General features: G+C 50.2%; 1 protein-coding gene across 2 annotated transcripts in view; it reads right to left on the bottom strand.

Moving 5' to 3' along the window:
* CNOT11 (CCR4-NOT transcription complex subunit 11) overlaps nucleotides 1-26,201 on the bottom strand; it is a 535,329-nt gene that overhangs the window by 27,604 nt on the left and 481,524 nt on the right. The gene's annotated exons all lie outside the window — the stretch shown is intronic.

Raw genomic sequence — 26,201 nt, 5'->3', positions numbered from 1 at the left:
TTTTTCGACTACGAAAAACAAAATGCAATACTCTGCAGTGACCACTGGATGTCGGACTATGCACAGCATGTAATTCTAAGCAGATTAACAAACATCAGAAAAGCTTTTATTGCTCCTTTAAAATCAGCCATTGTCCTAGACCTCATCAGGTTCTGCAACCTATCAAAGAGCCTGCTCTGTGTACTTCAGAATGTCCCGCAGTGGAGGAAGACACTGTGGGGGGTCCAATGTTTAAGTCACTGCTAGCAGAGCTGGCACCTAGTGTGGATGACGGGGCAGATAGCCCATGAAGACGATGGCGCAGAGGAGCAGGATGGATTTATCACGCTCCATTGTGACGTGCTCCAGTTGGCCTATGGAATTAATGCATTGCAGGGGTCTGTAGGAAACAAGGAAATTAGCAAATCTTGACCCCTGGTGGATCCGGCAGCCAGCTCGGCCGGGGAAGGTGAAGAGGGTGACCATCCTTCAGGGGTCCTCTTTCCTGTGCCATGGCCTAGCAGTAGTCGAGGATTGTTCTCTGGCTGTGGGCTTGTCTCATTCTTTGGTCGCCATTTTCTTGGGGATGGCCATTTGGGATTTTACAGCATGGCGTGGCTTTGGACATTTTATGTTCATCAGTGTGGCTCTAGTTGTGTGGGACACAAAGGCTTTTTCCTGCTGGTGTGGAGTCTGAGGTTACAGGTCGTGGAGGCTCGCAGGTGGGGACCCAGTAAAAGGAGCTCTGGGAGAGTCTGGCATTCACCAGGGAGGTACTGGTGTACCCTCAGTGACAAGGTCACTGGTAACTCATGCCCCCTCAGACTCGACCCTTAGGTGGTAAAAGCTAGGAAAGGGTCTGCAACTGGTGGCTCTCCAGATGTTTTGTACTAGAACTCCCATGATCCCTTATCAGCTATGCGGCTAATAGGAGTTCTAGTACAAAACATCTGGAGAGCCAAGAATTGAAAGCCGCAAATTGCAGACCACTGGTGTAGAAGGATCCAATGGACCACCCCCGACCGAGGCAGTCGCTGGGAAGGAGTCACCCCGACGGGGTGCCTGAAAAAGAAAAGGAATTAACAGAGGGCAGTGCAGCGCTCTAGCCCTGCATACCTTTGCAAAATCCTTCATGCGGGGAGGACGACACTTGCTGAAGAGATCCTTCTACCGGCTCAAACACTGTAAAGCCCAGGAATCTAGCATGCTGCAAGCGGTACAAGAATCCTATTAATGTGTGGGCCCCAAACACTTTAGAGGTTGTGGGTGTCGGACGAAGAACATTCCCATGCACAGAAAGCAAAACCGGTTATCACAGTCATATGCCTGAAGGGTGGCGTACAAGCAAATCAATAAGAAATTGGAAAGTCGGAAAAACGAAAAAGAAATAAAAATGTCAAAGCAGGTGCAAAGGCGCCCAGTCCTGTCGAGCAGAAAAACTGATTTGAGGGTGGAGTCAGCCTTTTCCGGTGGTTTAAAACATTTTTTAAAAAAAATGGGGTGGGCTCATCAGTCTGGAGGAAAGGGAACAGGATGTCTGAATACAGACCAGGTCAGCACAGAGACCTTACAAGTTACTCACCGAAGTGACTAACTTGCTCCTAGTCCATAGTCCCCTTTCCTGTGTACTGTATGGGTGTCCCTCGCTAGGGATGGAGCAGAACCTTTTTCATCAGAAAAAACATCTTTCCCCTTTAAGTTTAGTTGCGCACGGAGGCGCTGCCCTAGGAGCAAGCACTCCTTTGACTCCGCCCACCGGCACCACATCTCAGTCCCCTTTGACGCGTCGGCTATATTACACTTGCCAAAAAAATGTTGCTTATTAATGGGGGGGGGGGGGGTCAAATGGAGAAAACGGGACTATGGACTAGGAGCAGTCACTATGGTGAGCAAATTATTAATTACTCACCGTAGTGACTAACTTACTCCTAATGCATAGTCCCCTTTCCTCCATATACTGCACATTCGTCCCTCCCTAGGAACGGGAGTGGGAACCATTTTCACCAGAAAAAAAACCTTCTTCCCCTTTAAATATTGAGGTACAGCCCTGGGAGCATGCGCTCCCCTGACTCTGCCCACCGGCGCCACTCCTCAGTCTCCATAGACGCATCAACAATATTACCATTGCCTAATGACATCAGTTTTATTAGGGTGGCGGAGGTGGAGGATGGTGGGACGTATGGAGGAAAAGGGACGATGGACTATGCGTACGTTAGTCACTACGTGAGTAACTTATAATAACTCCTATGTCCCGTCCCCTTTCCTCCATACTGCATGGGCGATTACAACTGAAGGTAGCCCCATGGTGGAGAGGTGACCCTCCTTAAGAAAACAAGTTCCTTAATACTGCCTGTCCGAAAGCCGTGTCTGATCTAGAGCCAGCATCCAGACAGAAGTGCTTGCAGAAGGCCGAAGGAGTGGCCCATGTGGCTGCCTGCTGATGACCTGCCACAGGATGTGTGTCTGGAATGTGACCGCCGTGGCCTTGGCTCCAACAGCGTGGGCATGCATGTTAGCCGGAAGAGATTTGTGCTGCCCCTCATAGGCCTCCTTGATGGCCGAGACCATCCACCTTGCTATGGAGGCCTTGCAAGCCTGATAATCCGGTCTTGACCCACCCGAAGGTGATAAAGTGAGCATCCGACTTGCAGAAGCTCGTAGTCCTGTCCAGATAAAATTTCAGAGTGTGTCTGACATCTCAACAGTGTAGGACCCTCTGAGCATCGTACTTAGGGTCCGCAAAGAAAGTAGGTAAAACTATCTCCTCATTCGTTTGGAAAGAAGAGAGACTACTTTAGGCAATAACTCAGGGTACGGTCTCAGGACCACCTTTTCTCTGTGAAAGGTAGTGTATGGTTCTGAAGCCAATAGTGTCTGGATTTCTCTAACTCTACATGCGGACGCAAGACCGACCAAGAGAGCTGTTTTAATGGTGACCAGGGTGCAGTATCAGACAAGCAGCCACCTAGTCTGGCACGGCAGTCATTTTTTCGGGCTGCATGCCACGTGCCAAAGTCATGGTGCCCGCCTCGCTGGGCCCAGCCTCCTCCAGGACTCTTGGTGGTGGAGCATGAGACCTACCCTGCACCTCAGGACGGGGCCTGGGAGGCACGTTGCCCTTGGCTGAATCGCTGGTAGTGCTGCATACAGGTGCCCCCGGTACTAGGGTGCGGCCCCTTGGGTAGAGACCGGGTAAAACAACCTTCGGTCCCTCAGTACTGTCCCCGGAAGGATATAATGACCCCTCAGCCTGACGGCCGGTAGCTGAAGTAGCCTCGGTACATGTGCTGGAGCAAGAATCTGACTGGTTCCTCCCGCTCAGGCGTTGCAGGGTGCGATGGAAAAAAGCGGCTCTACCTTGGGCCTTGACTTGTGTCTGAAGAAGTCCTTGAAGTCCTCTGGAGGCGACTTCTCAAAGAGCTCCCTCCACCAAACTAACCTGTTCGTCAGAGCGCGCAGTGTAAGTGCGTCACACGCGGTACAACCCTCCCAGCCGTGATCGGGGCCAAGGAAGCAGAGGCAAAGAACATGGGGGATCGGAAGAAGGGTAGAGCCCTTCACAGGCTGGACACCTGCTGAAGCCCGCTGACCACATGCGCCGGGGAGGAGTGTGGCACCAGAGGACCGAGTACCTGATTAAAACCAAAAGACAGAAGAAAGTATCCGGGGAAGAGCGCGTGGTATTAGAAGGCCGAAGCCAAACCCAGGCGCGCTGGTGATAGCGGTCCGTTCCTGTCACGGAAAAGGCGACTGGGGAGTGGCACCGGTGGGCGAAAAAGGGGAATGCATGCTCCCAAGGCCACCCGATTTCTTATGCCATGGCGGAAGGTTTTTTTCTGGTTTAAAAGGTTCTGTCTCCCGTGCCTAGCGAGGGACGCCCGTGCAGTATGGAGGGGACAGGACGTAGGAGTACTTGTAATTACTCCTATGTCCCGTCCCCTTTCATTCATACTGTATGGGCGATTACCACTGATTGAAGCCCCTGGGAGGAGAGACGTTGCAGTGCCTAAGAAAATCAGTTATTTAGGACCAGTTGACGGAAGGCTGCATCTGATCTAGCACTGGCGTCTAAGCAATAATGCTTGCAGTAAGTCGAGGGGGTAGCCCAAGTGGCCACCCTGTTGATTTTCTTTGCCATGATGCCTGCCTTTGGAATGCTATCGCTGTTGCTTTGACTCTGACCGCATGCGCGTGCATGTTCGCTGGCACCTTCATGTGCTGTCCATTGTAGGCTTCTTGGTTGGCCATTACAATCCACCTAGTTATTGAGGCCTTCAAGGCCTGGCAGCCTGGTTTTGAACCGCCTAAAGTTACATACAAGGCATCCGACTTGTGGGAGCCCTTTGTCGTGTCCATGTACAATTTCAGAGCTCTCCTTACGTCGAGACAGTGCAACACATTTTCTGCCTCCTCTTTCAGATTTGGAAGGAAAGTTGGAAGGACAATTTCTTCGTTGAGATAAAACAACGACAACCCCTTTGGGAGAAACTAAGGGTGTGTCCGGAGCACCACCTTGTTCCGATGGAAAGTAGTATATGGTTCTGATGCCACAAGGGCTTCAATTTCGCTGATCCTGTGCGCCTGAGGGAAGGCCAACCAGGAGCGCTGTCTTGATTGTGACCAGTCTGATGTCCATCAATGCCATGGGCTCGATTGATTTATGCGCCAGGGTGCCCAGAACCACGTTGAGCTCCCAAGCAGATTGAGGGCATCCGACAGGTGGGTACAACCTGGTTAAATCCGCCAGATACCTTTTGACCACAGGGGTTGAAGTGGAGAAACCGGTATCGGCGGAATTTCTGTATGCACCTATGGCCGCCAGGTAGGCCCGGCATGTATCAACCCGAACCCCCTACCTGGAGGGGTTGCAGCATTGTGTGCTCAGGAACCAGGCGGCTAGGGCTAATCTCTCCGGAAAGGGGACACTACCGTCTCCCACCCCCTGCTGAGGTAAGAGCGGATCTGCCCCATCGAGAGGGGAACAGGTGGTTAATTTGACAGTCGCAGGAGTTCTGAGAACCATGGTCTGGCAGGCCATGGTGGCGCTATCAAAACGAGGCATAGTTGATTTGCCTCTCTAACCTTGCGGATGACCTTGTGGATCAGCAGAGTTGGGGGGAATGCTTAAGTCCACATCCTGTCCCACTGGAGCAGCAGGGCATCCCCCAGCAAGCCCTTTCCCTGTCCCATCCAGGACACAAAACTGTAGACACCTCCTGTTATGCTTTGTGGCAAATTGATCTATGTGGGGTTGCCCCCACCTACTGGATACCTTAGGACCCCCTTGTTCTGCTGCCACTCAGTTGTCGACCCCCAGTTGCTGAGTCTGTCCGCCTCCAAGTTGGACATCTCCGGAAGATGGATCACGGAGAGTCCTATGTTGTGGGCTGTGGCCCATTCACATATTTTGATGGTGAGCTTGCACAGGGACAGTGACCTAGTGCCCCCCGTTAGTTGAGGTAGTACATGCAGGTAGAACTGTCTGAATGCAGACTGGGCTGTTGCTGATAAATGGAAAGAAAGCTTTTGGAGCCAGCCATATGGCCATTATTCCTAGCCTATTGATGCGACTGCCCTGGTCTTCTCTCAACCATAGACCATGGCACAATGTGGTGTCTATCTTAATGGGGTATGCCGGCTGGGGCCGCCTGAATGGTTTCCCAGCATAATATTGGTGCCCATCCTCCAACAAAGCAGGTCCTGGTGTAGATGCGTTGGATGGCGATTAATGCTGCCATAATCCCTAGCAGGTGCTGGTACCATCACTCAGAGGTAAACGGCATACTGAGGAAATGCCCCGTTGCCGTTTTCATCGCTGCAACCTTCTCTGCGGTGGTTAATATCATCTGTGCTTTTGAATCCCACTTGAGACCCAATAAGGTCAAGGACTGTGTAGGCTGGAGCTGCAACTTCTTGAGGCTGATGGAGAACCCCAGTTCGTAGAGAGTATTCAGCCTGGATGCTGTATTCTCGACCTCCACAGGTGACTTCGCGTGAACCAACCAGTCGTCGAGGTATGGGTACACATGGTGGGTCTCCGACCTCAATAGCGTTGCCACTGCGTTCATGTGTCTTGTAAACACTCTTGGGGCTGAATTGAGCCCAAACGGGAGGACCTTGTATTGAAGTGAGAGTCCATGACCCGAAACCGTAGGAAGGAGCGGTGGGGCTGCCATATTGGGACATGTAAGAATGCATCCTTCAGATCCAAGGAGCACGTCCAGTCTCCCCACGCACAGAGATTCCGCGATCAGAGCTGGCATAACCATCTTGAACTTTTGGAGGGATAAGTAGAGGTTTAAGGAGGACAGACCTAGGACCACTTGCAGGCCTGCCTTATTTTTCTTCTGTATTGCTAAGATGCAAGGGTAAACTGTTCCTCTCTGAGAGGGAGACTTCGTCTACTGCCTTGCTTGCTACCAGAGAGCGGATCTCCATAAGGAGGAGAGATGGCATCCCGATCTGTGGGAGGGGAGGGGAGACAGGGGGGCTTATGGTATGGGAAGGCGGAAGCCCTGATACACCACTGAGTATCCAAGGATCTGCGAACCGTGTCCACCAGGACTGAACATGGAGAGGAAGCCTGCCCCCCACCGGAGAACTATGGATCTTGATGACCATGTCACTGCTTTTTTCCCCCGAAGGCTGGTGCCTGGGAGGGAGACTGGAAGACCACCTTGTGTGTTTTCTGCTGTTTGCACCGATGTTGGCTGGGGGACCCGTCAGGATGTCTAGTACAGCGGTCTTAGAAACCTCTAAACCTACCAAAGTCACGATCCTGTCTGACCGAGATTGTCCCTGTCCAAAGCTCTTAGATACCGGCTTTGCAAGTATAGACAGTGATTTGGCTGTCTGAGAGCTGTTCCTTTTCTTGTCCAACTCTTCATCGGTCTAAGAGTGGAACAAGTCCCCTCCTTCAAATGGGATTGAATCTGGTGACCCTAAGCCACACTGTCTGCCTCATATCTGCAGCCACACAGATGGCCCTACCGGCCATATCACTATGTGCCACCAAGGACTCCAAGTCTTGTGCCACCATTTTGGCCTCTGCCCGGCCAGCCTTGAAACTAGCCTGCCTGTGAGTGGGCAGGTCCAATAGGAATGGGGCAGTCTCCCTCCATAGTCTCTGATTTGCAGCAGCTAGCATGGCAGCTGCATTGGCTTGCCGTAGGTGGAGAGTGGCGCTAGAGTACACATTTTACCCGTAGGCCTACACAACCTTTTCCTCCTTGACGAAGTGGGCCGAGGTGCGCACGGATGTGGTGGATGTCTGAGGATTTACGTACATGGACGCCACCGCAATGACCGACGAATGCGGCTGCAAATGAACCGACAGGAGGAAGGAATCGCCCTCTGCCTGCCTGTATTTTGCATCCAGCTGCTCGCTGGTTGCTTGCATAGAATGGGGTTTTGTACAGCCCTTTTTCGCCAGTTTCTCCACATCCTTTTGGAGTGGGATACCTGATCTGGTAGATGAGCGGATGGTCAATATTTCCGCAAGGTCCCCCTCTTCTGGCTACTCCTTCTGTGGCTGAGGAATGCCCAGGTATTCTGCCAGACCGGTCAGTCTGTCATGGAAAGCCCTTGCGGAGGAAGAGGTGTCCTGTTCCTTGTCCTCATCTGCGTCTGCCTGGTCCGCTGTGTTCTGTGGGTCTGTAGCATCTGCAGGTGGCGTACTTAGGGTAGCTGCATGCTGGGGGGCCGCAAGAGGCTGAGACATGGCCATGCTGCTAGACCGAGCTTGGGTCGGGGGCCTACGCAAGCTGTGGCAAGGTCACAACAGTGCTTGGAGTTGGCGATTGTACTGGAGCCAGTGACTGCGCTGGAGCTGGAGGCTGTGAGCGCATTGACGGGATCAGATCTTCAATGATTCCCTTGAGGATGTTCCCCGTTTGTGACGATTACATGAGCGTGAGGAATTTATCAAAAGCCTTCACACGCTGGCAAGGAACGCTCCTGTACCGATACGGCCGAAGTGACCGCTGCGTACGGTTTTTCTCCCTGCGCTGTGCCTGCCTGGGCTTAGCCCAGTTTAGTGTAGCACATCAGGCCCGATGAGGTTGGGTAGAAAGTGCACCATGTGACCTGCTGCATGGTCACGTGGAACAACCTTCCCAGCCGTGGTCTAGGCCTAGGCACTGGAGGTGGAGCGCATACAGATCGGACGTAGGGGAAGATTCATCTAAGGCTGGGAACCAACTAAAACCTGCCGCGGCCGACATGCGCCAGGGTGGGGCGAGGCAACGATGGATAGTGTTAAAAAAACAAGATTTGTATGGGAAAAATAAAGAAGATTAAAATTATGGGGACAAATATCCCTAGGGAAGACTTTGCATGCATGGAATTACGAGCAACCCACAGCCCTCAACCACTGCGTTGGTGAGGTAGGTCCGTTCCAGTCGATGCAGAAATGAGGACTGGGGTGTTGCGCCAGTGGGCGGATTGAAGGGAGCGCATGCTCCTGGGGCCGCGCCCCCACACCTAACTGAATTCAAAGGGAAAATAAATTTTTTCTGGTGAAAAAGGTTCCGTTCCTGTCACTAGCGAGGGACGCCCATACAGCATGGGGGAAAGGGGTCGGGACGTGGGAATATGATGGATATAGAGACAGCGGTACCAAAGGCCCAGCATGAAACCAGACACTCCAGTGACATAGGTTCATCTGGGGCAGTCCAGGCAGAACATGGAGGTCATGGCTGCCGCTTGTTCCTTTACGAGAGCGCGATATAAAAAGGGAAATGGATAAGGTTTTGCCACTGGTGCCTTGTTCAGCAGGTGATATGATAATGATAGGTTATTTATAACCCACCTAATAACCCAAGGTCGTTAAGCACGGACCCGGGGATCGAACCTGTGTTGCTCCGTGTCTTGCTTCCAAGGCGAGCACGTTGCCGCTGAGCTATCCTCCCGAGACAGGTGGACCTGCCTAGCATTTTGGCGCTGGACTGCCCACATGCCCTAGTAGGCTCTCCCTTGGTCCTGCGCCCTCACCCAACAGTGAAGCAAAAAATCTGGGGATCATGTTCAACTCCACTCTCTCCTCACATCTCGGACATCTCCAAAAAGTCCCATGACTAGCTTCACCACCTCAAAGGTATTCTACATTTTCTCACTTTCCCCCAGAGGCTCACCGTCTCCAGAGCTCTGGTTCTCTCCACTACTGCAACAGTCTCTTTCTCAATCTTCCTACTTCCACTCTCCGACCTCTTCAATTTATCCAGAACAGAACCACAAGACTTATCCTCTGCCTCAAGCCCAGGGACTGCATCTCTCGGGCGGCGAAATCCCTCCATTGGCTCTCTGTTGCTGCAACGATCAAGTTCATGTCCCTCTGCATAGTCCGCAAAGGCTTTCAGGGGCCAGGGCCTGCACTATCTACAACACACTCTTCCAAAATACTCACCTTCTAGAGTCCTCCGCTCTGCCGCCTCCAACTCTCTGCGGGTGATCCGCTTTTCCAAACAGATTTGGGAGTAGATCCTGATCCTCTGCAGGTGCCTCCCTCTGGAACAGCATCCCTGCCGCACTCCGTCTTGACTCAGACCTCCTTAAGTTCTGGAAACTCCTCAAGACCTTCCTCTTCTCTTCCTATTTCTCCCTCCCTCCCTCTCCCCCTGCTAACCTCCTTTATCTTCTCTCCTCCACTCACATCCACAACTTGCTCAGTTACGGTGACTGATCACCTGGTGCACCTCCAGTCTCACAGGTCCTAGGCTCCCCGGCCAGTCCTGCACTTGCCTCTGGGCCTCCGCACTCTGCTTGACACTACTGCACTCTGAATTTGTTCTATAAGAGGGGCAACCTCTTTGCACTTACCCTGGCCCCTGCTGGCCTGGGTTCACTTGTCCCCCCCCTTCCCCCTCCCTTCCTGTCTGCGCACTTGCAGGACATTGAATGTACTAGGACTAGCGAGATGGTTTGTCCCTCTGTTTCCCCTCCCTAGCTGGGTTGCGCTTAAAACACTTGTGATAGGCGTATTAGTGATGACCAACCACCAATCAATCTGAACTGTCGACAGTCCTAGCACATTAGTTTATTGTTCTGTATTCTCTCCCCCCCGCCGGCATACCCCATTCCCTTGTTTCCTTACCGCTTTGAAGCACTTCACTTGTGTATAAGCGCTTACAAATGAAATGCATTACTTACTGTAAAAGCATTTCTGATGACTATCTGCTTAGATTCACATGCTGTGCATAGTCCGACATCCAGTGGTCACTGCGGAGTATTGCATTTTGTTTTTCGTAGTCGAAAAGGGGACGTCGACATAGGCATGTCTAATACTATTCATATAGTGACATGCAGTGTACCCAAAATCCCTCACGTGTCGAGATCCCTCTGTATTTTTTCTGCCCTGAGGGAGCCTTTTTAGACATGAGAGTACAGAAAAGGGAGAAAGTAATAAGATGTCTATGTTCCTTCCATCCGACCAGGGAGGAAGGGTGGGCGCATGTGAATCTAAGCAGATACAATCATCAGAAATGCTTTTACGTTAAGTAATGCATGTCTTCTAATGCTTGTTAATCTGCTTAGAATCACATGCTGTGCATAGACTAGCGAGCAGTACCCGGAGTTGGAGGTGGGTTGTGAGAAGGAACAGTAGAGAAGAACAAGTTACTTTCTTACCTGGTAATCTTCTTTCGATGGGATGGTCCGACGACGTATTCCATATCCATGACAGAAAATGTCCACAGCTATGCTGCTTCGGAAAATCTTTGGCGTCTGCGTCCTGCGTCGATGCGCCGTCCCCGAGGACCTCCTCCGACGGCCGTCACCCGATGTGATAAGTAGGACGCACGACGCCCATAGCCTCAGTTATAGTGTTTTCCCAGAACGTGTGCCACCAGTTTTCTGCCAGTCAGACACAAGGCCTTGCGGAACGCAAGTTGCAATCGCAAAAGAAATTCTGCAGCGGGGAAGGCAGGGAGGGAGCGATATGGAATACGTCGTCGGACCATCCCATGGAAAGAATGTTACCAGGTAAGAAAGTAACTCGTTCTTCGAGGAAATTGGGTCCTCCGACGTATTCCACATCTATGACAGACTCCCAAAGCAGTACCAAGCAAGGAGGTGGGAAAGAATTTAGAATACAAATTTAGCATGCCCAATCAAATTGCGAAATAGAGAACTGCCTTGCCAAAGGCCAGATCTTGTCATCTGATGGAATCAAGGGAATAGTGATGTACAAAAGTATGTACCGAAGCCCAGGTGGCTGCATCACAGATGTGACGAATAGGAACTCCCCTCTGCAGGGCAGTAGACGCAGCCACTCCTCTGGTAGAATGGGCCCGCAAGCCAGCCGGAGGGTCCTTACCCGCCAAGCGGTAACACTCAGAGATAGCTAAAATAATCCAACGAGACAAAGTCTGTTTCGTCACAGCTTGTCCCAAACGCTTTCCAGCGTAACCAATGAAAAGTTGATTGTCCACTCTGACCCGGGACACGCACGAAATATAAAAGCTCAACGCTCTCCTAGGATCAAGCCTATGGAGCCTCTCCTCTTCCTTACCAGGATGTGGAGGAGGATAGAACGCCGGAAGAACACCCTTCTGGCTCAAATGAAATTCCGAAACCACCTTTGGAAGAAAAGAAGGACGAACTCTAAGGACAACTCTGTCCTTGTGAAACACAGTGAAAGGTGGCTTAACTGAAAGTGCCTGCAACTCACTCACTCTGCGAGCGGAAGTAACCGCAACCAAAAACAGTTTTTAGAGTTAACAGCCTCAAGGGGCAAAAATGTAAAGGCTCAAACGGAGCACCCATAAGAAACTTAACAAGGTTCAAATCCCAGCCTGGCAACAGAAAAGGTGACGAGGGAACACATTAGTGAGCCCTTTCAGAAACTGCGAAATGAAAGGAATTTTAAAATAGGAACACTCTTCAGACGAGCGCTTAAATACGGACAGCGCCGCCAGGTAACCCTTAATGGTCCCCACTTGCAAGCCCCTGTGGGCCAAAGAAAGCAAAAAAGACAGAACCATGGGAATGTCACATTCAAAAGGATCCACATTCAGAACTCTGCACCAGTCGCAGAACTTTCTCCAACGGCAACGGTACAGAGACTTAGTTGCCGGCCGCCTGGCCGAGAGCAACACCTCCATCACGTCTTCAGGGAGGTCCCAATCCTTATACCTCAACCTTTCAGAAGCCAAGCGTGAAGATTGAGGGATCTGACCTCTGGATGGAGAACCTGACCTCCCTCCCGTGAGAGCAGATCGTCTCGGTAGGGAAGACGACGTGGAGGGCAGATGGACAAGTCGAGAAGGTCCGGGTTCCACGTCCTCCGGGCCCACGCCGGAGCAATGAGGATCATCCGGGAACCAAACCTCCGTAACCTCCGCAGCACTTGCGGGATGACGGGGACTGGAGGAAACGCGTACAGCAGTGGGAATGACCACTCCACCACAAACGCGTCTCCTAAGGCTCCTTTTGGAGGAAATTCCCGCGAGCAGAACCTTTCGCACTTCTGGTTGACACTGGAGGCGGAGAGATCCACTTGAGGGGTCCCCCAAAGGGCGAAGCTCTCCAGGAGAATCTCCTGAGCCAGCTCCCACTCGTGAGAGATCGTGCTCTGCCTGCTCAGAGCGTCCGCCGTCTCGTTGTCGTCTCCGGCCAGATGAACCGCCGAGATCGAAACTTCCTGCTGGATGGCCTGCACAGCAGAAGTGACCCTGCCCCCCCTTTTTGTCGAGGTAGTGCATGGCCACCGTGTTGCCCGTTAGAATCAGGACACTCTTTCCGCGCACAGTCGGCAGAAAAGCCTTCAGGGCTAGCCTGACGGCCCTCAGCTCCAACAGATTGATATGGAGTCTGGACTCCGGAGGAGACCAATGACCGCTGACTGTCAACTCGTTGGCATGAGCTCCCCATCCCGTGAGGGATGCGTCCGTCACGATCGTCACCTCCGGCCAGGGCAACCAAAATGGGGCCCCCTTCATCAAATTGTCCTCGACGGCCCACCACAGAAGGTCCCGTTCTACCGAAGGCGGCACCTGAACAGGGTCCGACAGCCTGCCGGAGGACTGAGACCACTGGAGCTTGAGTGCCCACTGCAAAGATCTCATCCGCAGACGAGCCTCTGGCACCAGAAGAATGCAGGCTGCCATGAGGCTGAGCAGTCTCAAGAATTCGGACGCTGGGAGATTCTGGGCAAGCTGAAACTTGTGCACCATCTGCTGAATGTGAAGAGCCCTCACCTGAGGAGGAAAACACTGCCCCAGGGACGTGTCGAGCACTGCTCCGATGTACTGGGGCCGCTGCGTTGGTGTCAAATGGGACTTTAAATTGAGGAGAAGCCCAGCCTGTGAAGGGAGTGGCAGGTGACGGACGCATGATCCAGGACTTGCTCGGGAGAGCTCCCCCTGATCAACCAATCGTCCAGGTAGGGGTAGACGTGAATCCCCCCCTTTCCTGAGATGCGCTGCCACCACCACCATGAGCTTGGTGAAAACCCTTGGGGCGGAGGTCAATCCGAACGGCAGGACCCGAAACTGAAAGTGCGAGTCGCCAACCGCGAACCTCAGGCACCTCTTGTGCTTGGGATGGATCGGCACATGGAAGTAAGCATCCTTGAGGTCGAGAGACACCAACCAGTCCTGAAGTTGAAGGGCCTGGAGGACTTGAGAAAGAGTAACCATCTTGAACTTGTCCTTCCTGAGGAGCTTGTTCAAACCGCGCAAGTCCATGATGGGTCTCAATCCCCCGTCTTTCTTCAAAATCAAAAAATAAGGGGAATACCATCCCTTGTTCCTCTCCGCTACAGGCACCAGTTCTATGGCGCCTTTCTCCAGCAGGGCTTGAATTTCCTGCGCAAGGAGCGGATCTGGACTCTTCAAAGAGAGGTTCCCTGGTGGATTGTCGTGAGGCCTCTGCTGAAAAGTAAGACAGTAGCCGTGGGTTATGATCTCCAGAACACACACATCCGAAGTAATGGCTTGCCACTCTACAAGATGCTGCGCCAGCCTTCCCCCAACCGGCGAACCATGGGACCTGGCCTCATGACTGAGTGGTAGCGGCTGCGGCGTTGCCCGAGGGCAAAGAGGCAACAGCCCAAGCGGCCTTGGCACCTCGAGTACCTTTGTTTCCACCTCTGGCACTCTTACAATGGCCTCTGACTGCTAGCTCCCCTCGCTTTACTGAAGGACGAGTAATAGCGAAAGGAACCTCCCCTCCATTGCTGTCCCCTAGGACGAAAAGGCGGAGGTTGGCGAACTGCAGCACCCAACGACTTTGCTGCAGCTTTGGAGGTCTGCAACCTCTCAAGGCTCTCGTCAGCCTTGCTGCCAAAAAGGTGTTCACCGTCAAAAGGCATGTTGAGGAGCCATGTTGAGCACGCACATCAGGAGCGAACCCAGACTTCCGCAACCACGCAAACCTGCTCATTACGGTGCTCGCCGCCATGGACCGGCTGACACAATCCGCCAAGTCCAAACCCGACTGAACGGCCTCACACATAGCATCCTTGCCATCCTGAACCATAGCAAGGAAACCATCCCGTTCGTCCCCTTCGGGAATATGATCAGCCGCTAATGCAACACAGTTCCACAGAGTGTGTGTGAAACGAGACAAGGCACATATGGAGTTGGCCGCCTGAAGCGCCATACCCCCGGAAGAAAACACTTTCTTCGCCCAGCCGTCAAAACGTTTGTCGTCCATATCCAGAGGGATGGTAGGATACGACGCCTGCTTTGCCGGGGCCGTAGCCGCCTGCACCACCAAACTCTCTGGGGTGGGGTGCCTAGACAAGTAGCAGGGGTCGCTACTGGCTGGATGGTATTTTCACGACAAAGACTTGCCCACTGCCGGGAGACTCTCCGGAGCAGTCCAAGCTGCCGCCACCCTTCTCTGTAGAGCCATATGAAAAGGCAAAACCGGGTCAGTGGGTGGACCGAGATCAAGGATGTCCTTGAGATCATCCGGAACTAACTCCCCTGGGGGAGCTGACCAACCCAAGTACTCAGTAACCCGAGACATAAGGCACCGATATGTAGAATCGGCATGAGTGCCAGGCTCCGGCCGACAAAACTCCACCTCCGGAGAGGTGTCCAGTCCACTGGCATCATGCAGCTACTGCCTCAGGTCATCAAACTGGCTATGGCCCGAGATAAGGTCATCTGGAACCGTAACCGGAACCAGGCCGCCATCAGAGCCTTCATCACCCTCTGAAATGTACTCCAGGCGGGGAGAAGAAGACCTCTGTGGACCAAAGCAGTGCCGGGCTTTAGCCATAGCCTTTCTAGGGGCAGAACCCGTGCCACAGGGCCCCTCCGACACCACCGCCTCGAAAGGCGTCGAGGGCGCCGAACGAGTCGGCGCCGGCATCAACATAAGAGGGTGTCGATGTCGAACGAATCGGCGTCGAGCGAATCGGCATCAACGTCAGCTGCAGCGCCGCCAGCATCGGCGGCGTCGACACAGTCCTCGAAGCCGGAGCTCCGAGCGTGTCTCTTGACAACCTAGGCGCCGACGGCATCGACGACCTCCTCGGAGGCAGAGCCTCGAGAGAAATTGACGACCTCGGCGCCACAGGCGTCGACGTCTTCTTCGAAGACGGCACAGGATCACACGGTCTCGAGCGCGTCGAGGACCGGGACCTGGCACGGGCATGGCGAGAACGGCTACCCTTGTCCGAGCGGGACCTCTCCCGCGAGCTGTGCTGACCACTCGAGCCCGAAGGCGTAGGAGCGCTGTCTCTCGACCGGTGCCGACCGACCCCACTCGGAGGCGCGGACGGACCGGTGCCCTGCGATTCCAGAATCGCTCGCATCTGCTTCCCGAAGGAAGCCCATTCCTCCGGTGTCGCTTGCATGGAGGGATAAGCGACCCGCCGACGGGCGGAGTCCTCGGAAGAGGACGGGGAAGGCGACCTATGCCGGCGCTTCCTGGAATGCCTCGAAGAGGCGGAGGAGTGGCAAGACCGCCTCCTGGAAGGAGACCCACTGGACTTCCGACGATGACGCGGAGAGTCGCCCCTCGAGTCATCCGTCGAAAGCCCTGCAGACCTAGACTTCCGGGGCGTAGACATAGGGCCTACCGACAGCTTCTTTTTGCGTTCCCGCAAGGCCGTTGCCGTGAGCGACTGGCAGTCGACAGTCGTCCGTATCGTGGGCCTCCCTGAGGCACCAGAGGCAGGCGTTGTCCGAGTCTGTGACCGACATCTTGGACCCACAGTCCCCGCAGTTCATGAAGCCCGGACGCTGGGTTGAAGATGAGAAAGACATCGCCACGAACAGGTCTTCACAACAAACCAAACCGGTTCAACGAACCGAGAATTGAAAACAGCAAACTCCAACGAGTCGAGGTGTACCGAGATTCACGAAGCGAACACGTTCGTGGAAAAAACAGAACTGAGGCTATGGGCGTCGTGCGTCCTACTTATCACATCGGGTGACGTCGGCCGTCGGAGGAGGTCCTCGGGGACGGTGCATCGACGCAGATGCCAAAGATTTTCCAAAGCAGCACAGCTGTGGACACTATCTGTCATAGCTATGGAATACGTCCGAGGACCCAACCCCCTCGAAAAGATGTCTTAATACTGCTTGTCCCACCTAGGAATCAGATCTAGAATGGGCATCTAGACAGTAGTGTTTTGTAAAGGTGTGTACAGAACTCCAGGTTGCCGCTTTGCACATGGACTCAAGAGGGACATTTGCAATGAATGCTATGGAAGCCCCAGTGCCTCGAGTAGAATGTGCTCTTGCCTTGAAGGGTAGTTCTCTCTTAGCAAGAGTGTAACAGAGAGTGATGCATTGGACAATCCATCTAGATATAGTGGATTTTGAAACTGCATCTCCTTCTCTTCCTGCTGCCACCGAGAAAAAGAACGGATTAGTCTTTCTCAGTGGTCTAGTTCTTTCCATATAAAACAGGACCTCTCTGCGCACATCCAAGTGTACGCAGGCTTTTTTATCCCAAGTTTGATGGGTTTTGAAAGAACGTTGGTAGTTCTATTGACTGGTTGACATGGAATTTTTGGGGTGCGAGCGTAAACAAAGTTCCCCGACCATGTTATCCAGAGACCGTTCCCCCTTGGAGCCGTTCTGGGGGTACCTGGAGGCATAGTCTTGGCATTGGGTGTTCAGAGTTGCGAACAGATCTATTTATGGGAGGCCCCATTGTGCGAAAACGTCTAAGACGAGGTCTTCTCGTAATCGCCATTCGTACTCTGCGGGAAGAGGGAAGTCTCTGCTGAGTTCGTCTGCCAGCAGATTGAGTTCCCCTGGTACATGTTGTGATAACAGGAACATGTGTCTGAGAGCCCGCTTCCAAATGTTTTGGGACAGCTTGGACAGTGAGTGCCCCCTTGCTTGTTCAGGTAGTACATGGCTGTGGTGCTGTCTGTGAGGACCAGCACTGTCTTCCCTTGAAGGTGTGCCTGGAAAGCCTTCAGTGCCTTGAAGACCGCCAGTAGTGCCAGCAAATTTATGTGTTTGGACGCTACACTCGGAGTCCAAACTCTGTCTGCAGTCTGATGGGATAGGTGAGGCCCCCCATCCTGTGGGGGATGCGTCTGTGGTTAGAGTGGCTTTCACTGCGGGGGTGGCGAATGGTTTTCCTATTACCAGGTTTTCCTTCGACCACCACCGTAGCGAGAGAAACAAGGCCTGCGACACCACCACTAGATCGTCCGATTGTCCGCTGGCCTGACACCACTGGCTGTTGAGCCACTCTTGCAATGGGCGCATGCGCAGGCGCGCGTGGGGTACCAAATAAATACATGACGCCATCATTCCTAGTAAGCGCATTGCTTTGCGTACTGTTACCTCTCGACCTGCCACACATTGAGGGATCTGAAACAGCACGTTTTGGACCCACTCGTTGGAGGGGAAGACGAGGCCGTCCTTTGTTCGAATTAGAGCCCCTAGGAATTGCTTGACTTGGCTGGGGTCTAGGCTGGACTTCTTCACATTGATGGAGAAGCCCAGTTGGAACAAAAGGTCTACAGTCTGTTGGGTATTTGAGAAGCATGTTTTGTAAGAATCCCCTGTTATGAGCCAATCGTCGAGGTAAGGGTATACTGGGATAGACAACCTGCGCAGGTGGGCCGCTGCCACTGCTAGTACTTTTGTGAATACCCTCGGTGCTGATGCTATCCCGAAGGGTAGCACTCTGAACTGGTAGTGTTTGCCCTCTATCATGAACCTGAGGTATTTTCTGTGCACTGGCAACATTAAAATATGAAAGTATGCATCTTTCATGTCCAGTGTTGTCATGTAATCTCCTTGTGATAGCAGGGGGATCACTTCCAGCAAAGTCCCCACACAACATTTTTGAGGTTTGACAAATTTGTTTGCATGGTTAAATCCTTTTTGGGTACAAGGAAGTACACTGAATAAATACCCTCCGTTACCTGTAATAGAGGAATGACCTCTATTGCTCCTTTTTCTAGTAGCAGTTCGACTTCTTGAAAAGGATGGTGAGGTGCTCTGGTGATAGGCATCTTCCCCTTGGGGGTCTGAACTTAGGTGACCGACTGAATTGTATGCAGTAACCGCAGGCTATGATTGACAATACCCAGCGGTCTGTTATTCCCTCCCATGCTGGTAGAATAGATGTTAATCGGCCCCCGATTAATTTGGTGTTGGTAGCTGGGGAACCTCTAGGAGTGGGGCCCCGACCTCTTCCCTTGCCATGACGTTGTCCTCTTTGAGCATATTGTCCGCTGGTTCCTTGAGTGGAGGACCAGTTGCCTGCTGAGGAGTACTGTTGCTGGCTTTGTCGTTGGCCACGAAAAAAGCGTCTGTTGCCGTAACCTCGCTTATTGGGAGGACTCGAGATCTGGTCTAGAGTCTTTAGGGTACCGAAATCCTTAGCTGTCTCCAGTGTGTCATCCACCGCCTTACCAAACAGGTTTGAGTTCTCAATTGGTTTGTTGATGAGTGACGCCTGGGTCTCTGGCTTAAAACCTGAGTTCCGGAGCCAGACATGAGGCATGAGAAGTACCCCCTGAACTAAAGACCGGCCAGCCGTCTCCGCAGCATCTAGCGTGTTCTTAATGATGCTCTGGTTAACCAGCGTATCTTCTGTTACAGTGGCTAACAAGCGAGTTCGTAAGGGCTCAGGGACTTCGAGGTCTTGGCGTAACCTTCCCCATTGGGCATCAGCGTAACTTGCTAGTAAGGTATTGTTATTGGCAATTCTGGTGGAGAAAGCTGCCGAGGCTGTAATCTTCTTTCCCAGGGCGTAAAGCTTCTTTCCCTCCTTGTCTGGGGGTGCTTCGCTAGTGGATAGCAGAACCCCTGCCCTTTTCCTTGTGGTGGTTACTAGCAAGGAATCAGGTATTGAGTAACCCTTAATGTATAATGGTCTGAGGGTGAGGGACTAAAGTTTCTCAATTCTCGGGTTGACCCCTCTAACCAACGCAGGTGTTGATGAAGATGGAATAAGTTGTCTCTTAACTGAGGCGAGAAGGGGAATGGCTTGGCTAGTAGGTGGTTTCTCCTTAATGATTTTCTCTGCAAAGTCTATTTCTGGAATAATTTCTCCTGTATCAATTTCAAAATGTGCAGCTGCTTTACGTAGTAGCGCATTGAAAGTGGGTTGGTCGTCTATAGGTGATGGGTTTCTGACTGGTGTGGTTTGCGGAGAGGACAGATCCAGAGCGCCAGGGTCTGTTGACGTTCCTGGAGACTGCCAAGGCTGTGAGCCACCTCCGTCTGGCTCTTCTTCGAAGCCCCTTCCACCCATGTCAGGGTATTCCTCAAAACCTTCAGGGTTTTGTTGATCCTCAATATTTAGGAACTCTTCATCCTCCTGAAAGTGAGAGTCTTCTTCAGTGAGGTCATATGTATTAGCCTCCTCTTGAAGTGGGTTAAATAGTCTTGGGTATTTGGACCTGGGGTGTTCCTGAAATAACTCTCTTGATCTTTTGGGTGTTACCTGTTCAGGAGTGGACATAAATCTATCTAGTTTCTTTCTAAAGTCCACTGGGGTAACCCAGAACGGTTTGGAGGCGTAAAGGGAAGCTCTTCCGCCTGTAGCTGTCGAGATCCCTCCGATAGCGTGGAGGATATACTCCCTTCGCCCCTGAGAAATGTTCTCGTGGGCTAGGTCCTTCTTTCGACAGAGTGAGAGGTTGCTGCCTTACTTCCGTCTGCTTCGGCGTCTCCCTGGCCTTGTGAGTGAGGCTCGGCGGCTCTTTCGCCATCTGTCTCTGAGCGTCAGAAGACTATTCGTGCCAAGCTCTCGACGACTAAACTCTCCGTCGAGGGTTTATCTTGCACAGTGTTAGGCGGTGCCGAGACCTCTTCGCCGACGGGCGCTCTCTTACGAGGCGCGTCTGGCATTTTGGTGGTAGCGCCCTTATTTGTGGGTGGCCCAGTCGCTAGTCGCTTATGCGGTTGCGCAGAGGGCTTGTGACCCTTATGGTCGGCGGAGGCTGCCGGTAGGCCCGGCGTCTCCGTTGGCGCTAGGGCCTTCTTCGACTTAGACGAAGGAGTGGCGTAGGTTGTGTGTTTATCTTTATGTTTCTTATGTGCGTCAGCGTCGCCGGGGTGTACATCTCCATAAGTAGGGCGTGAGCTTAATTTGTCTGGGCCAGATGCTGAGGAGCGGGAATGCTCCTTAGAGAGGTCAACAACCTTCGAAACGGAGGTAGTGTTATCACTGTCCCCCTCGTCACATTCGGCGGCGGCGGGTGAGGAATAAGCTCTAGACATAGTGTAGGCTGCCCACCTCTTGACCCTGCGGTCCTTTAAAGTCTTTGGGCGAAGAGGTTTACAGGCCGCACAGCCGTCCTCGTTGTGGTCGAGGGGTAAGCAGCGGTTACCGCGCTTATGCTTATCCTTCCATGTGAATTTGCCATTACAGCGCGGGCAAAATCTAAAAGGAGTCCTCTCCATAGCTGAGCATACAGTTATAAGCTACAACGATCCCGAAGGAAAGGGGGGTGAAAGAGAAAGGCATTCTTAGAAAGAAAACAGAAGTGTCCCACGACCCCCACTCTCCCTACTGTATAGGCCGGCGAGGGCGGGCCACGTGTTCGGCAGCACCGAAGGATCGCCTCCGTCGAAATCACTGCGGTCGAAATTGATGGACCTAAGAGAAATCTTTTGGATAGATAAACTAACAGTCACGTACCGAATGGAATGAATGAGGAGTACAGTTTGGCCTGCTTTCTATAAATAACCAAAGAAAAGGGACTTTTGGGGACCTCCTACCAAGCCTAAGCACTAATTAAGTTTATGAAATAAATGAGACTTTAGTGACACAAGAGGATTAGACCTTTAGCCAAAAAACCATCCATAGATATGATATGAGATTTCAGAGGCACAGGAGGTGTCAATCTTCAGCACAAAACCATCAGTATTACTAACCTTACGTTAACCCTAAGTTTTTTCTCCCAACGATGAAATATACAATTTTATATCTTGGCATCACTGCAATACAGTGTTACAAATAAGGATTATAGAGACTTAATCAGATCTGTTATGACAAGAAACTAATACAATGTATATTTTTATATCTTGTTACCAATATACAACAATGTGGCACACGTGGGACACAAACTTAATGACTGAAGAATGTACAACTCAGAATGTGAGCATGTTGCCATAGTCCAGTAATGAACGTTTAGATGCTTCATTTTAATGCCTTTCTGAACACATTAGAACTAGGGGGCTATTACCATTGCCCCTCGTGATTATTATGCTTCCTTTTCCAAAAAGGTTTTTGAAGATTGCATAAACACATGAACACATTATCATTTCTTCTTGACATCACATATGTTTTAATTGAGTGGTGACACAATCTCCAAAAAGACATGGGACATTCTACCGTTGTCAATTATGTTGATCATAACAAGCGTATATTCGGACAAATGTTACCGTCATGCGCGGACGTCATGATGCCACACGCTGACGTGTAGTGACCGTGACGTCATCACACCATGGTGTGATGACGTCATACTATAAAATAACGGCCATTTTATCTTCTCAGCACGAACACCGCGAGAAGCTGAATGGCGTTTCATTTAAAGGTGCACATTGACTCCAAGAGTTGCGTGGAAACAAATCCATGGGGATGCACTGATTGAATTATAGCCGCTACTAAAAGGACTTTATAACCGTACATTTAAACGTAAGTTTGACTCATCATTATTTTCTATAACTCCCACTAGAGACATGCACCTAAGCGGAATTCCCTTTTGTGGAACAAACACCATCAGAGGCTGCTGATAAAACCTGTATTTTGATACAGATTGGAACTCCTGTACAATGTAAATATGGTCTACAATTTGAACTCCCCACCGCCGAAGTTGAGGCATAGACCGGAGACCTTGAGGTAATTGCTACCTAGATATATTCATAGTGAGTGATAGACTGTGGAACAACAGATCACGGTTTATTCGTTGTTTCTTATAATAAGAGATCTATACCTATACATATCCTTCCTTTTATTAAAAACAGTTAGCTCGTCTTTTTAAATTGGTCTTAGATATTTTACAAGTTAAGGCGATTGACACTCTGTGTTAACTAAACACCAGACCACTGATTATAATGAGACCTCCTAGAGATAAGTGATCATCTAAACGATCATTACTGCAAAAAGGGATTATGATAACATGACAGAGTAATTTACTACAAAAATACAGAATCCAATTGTAGCATTATATGTTATAGGTGATTGAGAAAAAAGATAAAGAAAGAGTGTGAAAGCGGGTGAACAACTCCTGAAGAAGGGGATCAACCTAAACCCCGAAACGCGTCGAGTTAATGCTATGCACATTTGTTTACCCATGAGGACCAAGAGGTTCAAGAAAGGAAATTGTACAAAATATCACAAACTGCATTATTTCTAGTATGCCTTTAATACGGAAGTGAATGTTTTGATGAATTGGTGTGAATTGAACTGTTAATGGATTACAGCAACAATCAATTAGAAATACACAATTTTTTACTAAAATACTGGTTTCCAAAGTTTTTTCGTTTCGAATAATAATGATAAATGTAAAAAATATTGATTGTATTTACAATTGAAAGGGTGTGCAGGGGACAGGAGTGTTCCATAAGTGTATGGACACCTGTTGGTTTTTCATAGATTCACACAACCCAGTGTCAAGGTTGTTTTTCTCCCCGGCACCCCACAAATTTTCCTTCAAATACCAAGTTATTGAACCATTAGGTGTGTGCTGTGCAAAAATAGATGTTGACAGCATGCGATTCTAAGCAGATTAACAAGCATCAGAAAAAGAATTACAAGTGGGTGGGAGCAGGCTGACATGCAAATGGATATTTCTCCTCTGTGAAAGGCACAGTGAGCTAAAACATGGTTGTAGACCCTGCTAAGTGGGCACCTTCTTAGAGAACAGGTCATCTGGTTGTGTTTTCTCGGTAGAGGGGCTCCAAGACCACTTTATCAATCATGGATATACCCTGGCAAAAACATATGCTCAATAACAGACACACTGTTTTGGATGTGGATCAGGTCCAGACAGGCCTAGTCCACAGAGACACAAAACAGAAAAGGGCATTCCATATATGGCAATTCTGGATCAGAGAGGGCAGGAACAAGGTCAAGGCACAAAATGGCCAAAGGATAGGTGAAAATCTTGTGGCATTGTCATTTTAGTACATGGATTGTGCACTTTTGCATTTTACTGCATATGTAAAAAAGAAAAGTACAAAAAGATTTGCTGCCAACAGCCCATCCAGGATGCTAACACCAACGCTACAAAAGAAAGAAAAAGTTAGAGCACAGTGTCCCAACTGCACTTCACGGTAAGGTGTGTGCAGTTTAAAAATTACAAGAATTCCAGAAAGGGAGACATGGTCTCCCTGTACTGATAGACTTGGGGACTAATCGGTCTCTTCATAAAAAGTGAGCAAATGCAAGGAAAATACACTGGAGGGCTTTACTTACCTCATAATTCAGGTCAGGCTGCAGACAACAGCAATAAAACGGTGTCCCACTGAAGTCTATGGAGGAAAGCAGCTAAAATATCTTTCCTGACAATGAAGGGGGACAGAATGAAGGCGTAAGAAAAGGTTACTTAATTTATCGGCTACTGTACTCCTAATGCATTGTTCCCCCCTCCCTCCCGCCCTCCCTCCACTCCATATGTCCTACCACCTTCCACCCTAATCTAGTATTCAGGATTGGTATGGGCGAAGCAAACTGACAGGGCGAGGGTAGAGGCGGCGCTGGGGAGGGCATGACTGCATATGTATTCACGCCCCATGAAACTCGAGAGAATGCTTTTGCTGTACAACAAATTGCTCTGGTCCATTACCCGCGAATGCGAACTTCCACTTGACTACTAGTACAGTAGTCCCTATAATGAGTAACTTTATTTTCATAAGAAACAGTCATTGAAAAGGGATTTCCCCACTCCAGGACCCCAGATCCACACTCCCCATCAGCTTGAGGTGTGAAAACTGGGCTTCAAAGAAAAAGGAAAATATGACCTTGAGCGGGTTGGCACAGCACAAGTAGTTGCACATCAGGTGACCTTGTCGAATGAAGTAGCCAAAAGTACAATTTTCTTCTCAAAAGCTGTAAAGAGTAGAAAAGGGGGCTATGCTGGAGGACTCCATGCACACGATGCAGTGAATGAATAGAACATGGCTCCCTCCCTGGTTGGTCAAGGGGTCCAACTAACCCAATGACCAGGCGGTAGATGGGCTTTAAGTTAGGTCTTAGCTCACTGCTGTGCAATTATGCATTCAACAAGTATTTCCAACATGATGGAGAATTATTATAGCATGGAAATATGTGACAGATCCAATGCCCTAGAACAGGCATATTGAGACAGATGTGTGGCGTATTTGGGGGTTAACTTACAGCTGACAGGGAGCTTTTAAATGTTGAACTAGCCTTTGCTGATGATCAAAATTAACAGCAAAACAACAGACTCTTGCTCCTAATTTGGATGGATAAACTTTATTTAAAGTAGTGTGCTCCCTCGCCTCTTATTTAACGGAGGTGCATGGTAGATTGATAATTATAATGCATTATAACAAATCATTCAAGCCTCAATAAAAAGTTAATAAACACAGGGCACACCAAGAAGTCAAACAATCTTCCCTTTCAGGGAACCCCCCCCCCCATAATACGTTTGTAAACTGGAGGTTTTGAGAGGGGCTATAATACAGACGCAGAGAAGCACAATCCTCTTCCATGTAAAGCAGTCAAAATGCCAGGCTGTGGACTGCAGAATGCAATTCCCCCCTGGCAGTGTAGAAAGGCAGACTCTTTACGCAGATGTACTAACACCAAAGAAACTAGATTAAGATTTGTTGGAGCTGATTGCTAAACGAAGTATACATTTGGTGGGAATGAAAGGGCGAAGAACATCATCTCCACTAAAGATAAAACACATACCTGCATTTAAAATTTGACGTTGCAAGCTCCAAATGCACATTACTCATCAAGAGTCAATTACCACTTGACAATGGCTAGTGGTGAGCCACAAATTGAGGCCTGTGCATATATTTACAAATTACAAGGCGTGGATTCCAAGTCTTTTGATTATGGTATTCTAAGACTAATTGAACTTGGTGGCACACTGCTGCATCAAGTAAATCAATGTAACCTGGTGAAAGATTTGAAAGTAACCAATCATGTTCAAAAGTCTCTCAAAACACTGTTCACAATCTCTTATGGACACTTCATATCATCTAACTCTTCCCTTAACTGATATCCAGAGGAAGCAAACATCGGATTAATCATTTGAAAGGTATTTCATGTGTCACTTTGGACACTGGTGTGCACCATGTTGGCATCTGCTCATCAGATGGAAACTAATTCTAAGCCTCCAATTCCCAGGTTTCCACATACATGGGGTTAACATTTTTGCAATACATTCTCTTGGGTCATGCACCCTAAAATGTGATGCAAATTCTCCCACACTAGCTTCGTTTTTTGAAAATTAAAATTCCACCTTTTCTAAATAATTTTTTTGCAGGGGTGGGGTATACTTCCAGTACGTTCCAAAAAACGTAAATGGTAGATATTAAATATTGGATACATGTAGCTTGAATATAACAGTGATTCTTCCAGTAACTGCTTAATTCCCTCAAATAAACTAACAAGTTAGACGCGTTTATTCTGTTATAAATGTTCGTGCTTTATCTAGGTGCGGACTAGAATTCAGACTTTTGTTTATTTTGGCAGGGATTTGGGCTTTGAAGCGCTGCATTTTTGTCAAACACCGCAATACAGACTGCAAAAGCCCAAGATTTGGGGTGACTAGAGAAAGATGAAACTAAATCGACGCAGAGAAATGG

This window comes from Ambystoma mexicanum, chromosome 7p (genome assembly GCF_040938575.1).
Source record: "Ambystoma mexicanum isolate Mex_15411 chromosome 7p, UKY_AmexF1_1, whole genome shotgun sequence".
Taxonomy (NCBI): domain Eukaryota; kingdom Metazoa; phylum Chordata; class Amphibia; order Caudata; family Ambystomatidae; genus Ambystoma; species Ambystoma mexicanum.
This window is presented reverse-complemented; position numbering and strand designations above follow the sequence as displayed.